This window comes from Lampetra fluviatilis, chromosome 5 (genome assembly GCF_964198595.1).
Source record: "Lampetra fluviatilis chromosome 5, kcLamFluv1.1, whole genome shotgun sequence".
NCBI lineage: Eukaryota > Metazoa > Chordata > Hyperoartia > Petromyzontiformes > Petromyzontidae > Lampetra > Lampetra fluviatilis.
This window is the reverse complement of record NC_136279.1, coordinates 4,960,169-4,963,021: the sequence shown is the minus strand read 5'-3', so window position 1 is coordinate 4,963,021 and position 2,853 is coordinate 4,960,169.

Below are 2,853 nucleotides of genomic sequence, written 5' to 3'. Positions count from 1 at the left end.
CATCCCCGTGTCGCTGACGACAACGGAGCCTCCTCCCTGAGCCTCCCTCTGTACACACAAAGGCCTCGAAACGTCAAAGCGGCCAGCCACAAACAGCACTATCGAGAATTTTACGAAGACGCTTGTTTTTTTTTTTGGGGGGGGGTCGATTGCTGCTTTGGCAGTGTGTGCACAAAGTCAAATTTAAACGCACGCACCAAAAATCACCAATCAATAACACGTGCTGCTTTAAAAGAAAATAGAAAAATGTGACGTTTCGGGCAAACACCCTTTTTCGTAGCACGATGATGAAAGTTTTATAGATAGAGTCATGACAACTTTCTTGAATCGTGCAATGTTGTAAGAGCTTGGGGAAAACACGATAGGAGGGAGTTCTAAAGTGTGAGCAGTGCGATGGAACAGGCGGATAGAGAAATGTTGTGAGTGTGGCGAGTGAGTGTTTACCTGTCAACACATACGGTTGACCCCGTATTCTTGTACAGGGAAATTGAGTTTCAATACGGGCAAAACACATTTGTCTGTGTTTCTCCCTTGTGATGGCACTTGGTAGGATGAACGTTGAGATTTATAGGGTCACGGGTTGACAAATAAGGTCTGAATTGGTCTGTAATAAGTGAGGCACTGATAAGGGGTTGACAGGTTTGTGAGTGTGCTGTGACCAGCAGCGTGGTGGAAACGCGTGGATAAGACCGAGTCCTCAACAACATTGGAGGAGAATTAAATGTTCAGTTAATTTACTAGGTATAGCCCTGTGAGCCATTCGGCTTTTAAATCGGGTGCAACCGCAACAAACAAAAACATGAACAAGAAAACATCTTAAAGTGACTACACGCAACAGAAAAGTCCAGGAAAAAACAGCAGTCTTTGAGAAAAAGCACCGCATTTCAATGCTGTGTGCAAGTTAAACAATAACAACCATAAGACAATTTTGATTATTGTGACGTGCACGGAAACTCAAATGGTGGTAGTAGCGAGAGAAAGAGTGATGTGGAGGCGATTGGAGTAGGGATGGGAGTTTGTAAGACTACGTACTTAGTAGTTTGAATGAAAAATCGATTTACACTAAAATATCGAAACAAAATCATTGATGTTTTTTATTGACTTGTTAGAGCAATGGTAATATTCAAAAGCAATGTTTGTTATTTAACAAAATGAGGAATAAAATAGCAAATAGGCAAAAGGCATCAGGCTGCTGTTGGAGAGAACACTCAACATACTTTTTCACTGATTAAGGCATATTTCAGGTATGTAATAGAAGATTATCTTCATAAGCAACATGAAGTTTTCGCAATGCATCAAATATGTCTATTGTGAGAAAAAGAGATCTATGATGGGAATGCACAACTCGATATGTGACAGCGCCTTGCCAGACATTTCTCTGACAGTGTGATGCACTGCTTGCTGCGGAGTTCCAAACACAAACTTCTTCATATCAAGACATAACGCAGCTCGAATGTAATTTGGGGAAAACGAAAATAAATATCCACAAATGGCTCCTGCGTTCACTCGCCATGGGAGGTGTGACCTTACAGCCAAGGTTGGACCAACTAATCTTAGCATTTTCCCTGATGTCACTGTCACACCCTACCATAGCAAGAGGGATAATGCACGTATATATTTACACTTCAACATACACTTACATATTTACACAACAGTTACGTACACGTAATTATGACTGCCTAATGTGGAAGATGGGAGAATGGTGGCATAGTGGTTTGTGCGCTACGCTATGAGCCTAGCGATCTGAGTGAAATTCCGAGCCACAGGTTAACATCGATGGTAAATTATATTTTAACCGTTCCTGGACTTCCTGTTCATCAACCAGCTCTGACCAATGTCAAACAATCTCTACGACGAAGATGGCAAGAGGCTTTTATCGAGCAGCGAACTGACAAAGAACTGTGAAGTAAATGCGTAGAATTGAGGAGCTTCAATTCCAGAGGAATCTTCAGTTCCTGGCGAATCTTCCAGCACGTCGAGCGAAACGTCGGACATCGTGCCGAACAACACGTGGTACAAACCTGAAAAAATAATGGAGAGATATACAGCATAACTGAGAAAACCTGTGGAGTGGAAATGTTTGTTTCCCAGACAAAAAAACAAATTCTTACATTTTTAAAATATTACCCTCTATAACATTGAAGTTCTTTCGTGTCAAAGTAGATCCCTTGATGTTTTCCTTGATCCTGCCTTCCCCTCCACATCTCATTTCCATCACCCAACTGAGAGTGAGCAGTGTAAATATAGCAAGATCAAAAGACTATGGGCCAAAATTAATTCAAGGGGGGAGTAAAACCTTCGTCACAAAACAATGTTCCGCATTAAATAGAATCTGCATGTCTCACGGCGGATCAGCCCAATACGACCTCCACAAATATAAATTCAAAGCAAGCCTGGTGTGCGATTGCAGAAACAATGGCCACGCCGATGGCCACATAATCGTGAGCCTTTGTGAATTCTACGTGAGCTTGTGGGTCTCTGGGTCCCTATATAAGTCTACAAACGTATAGGGGTCACTATGTGAGACCATGCAGTAGTGAACTAATGTGAGCTCCAACAATTAATTGAAGGCAGTGAAGTTGTCTATCTACTGCACATCAACTGAAGCCATATAAACTGTGGATATTCATCCACCCGAGCAGTGGCTAGACCATGGCTGATGAAAAAAATGCCCAAACATCCACCCGGCAGTGGAGAGGCCACAGCTGACGAGGAATGCTAAAACATCCATCCCAGCAGTAGATAGACCACGTCTCATGACGAGAATGAGGAAGAGGGATTTGAGTGGGTAAGAGTATTTTGATTATTTTGCTGCTAGAAATTTCTACGCAAAAATCCATCATGTGTAGCCAG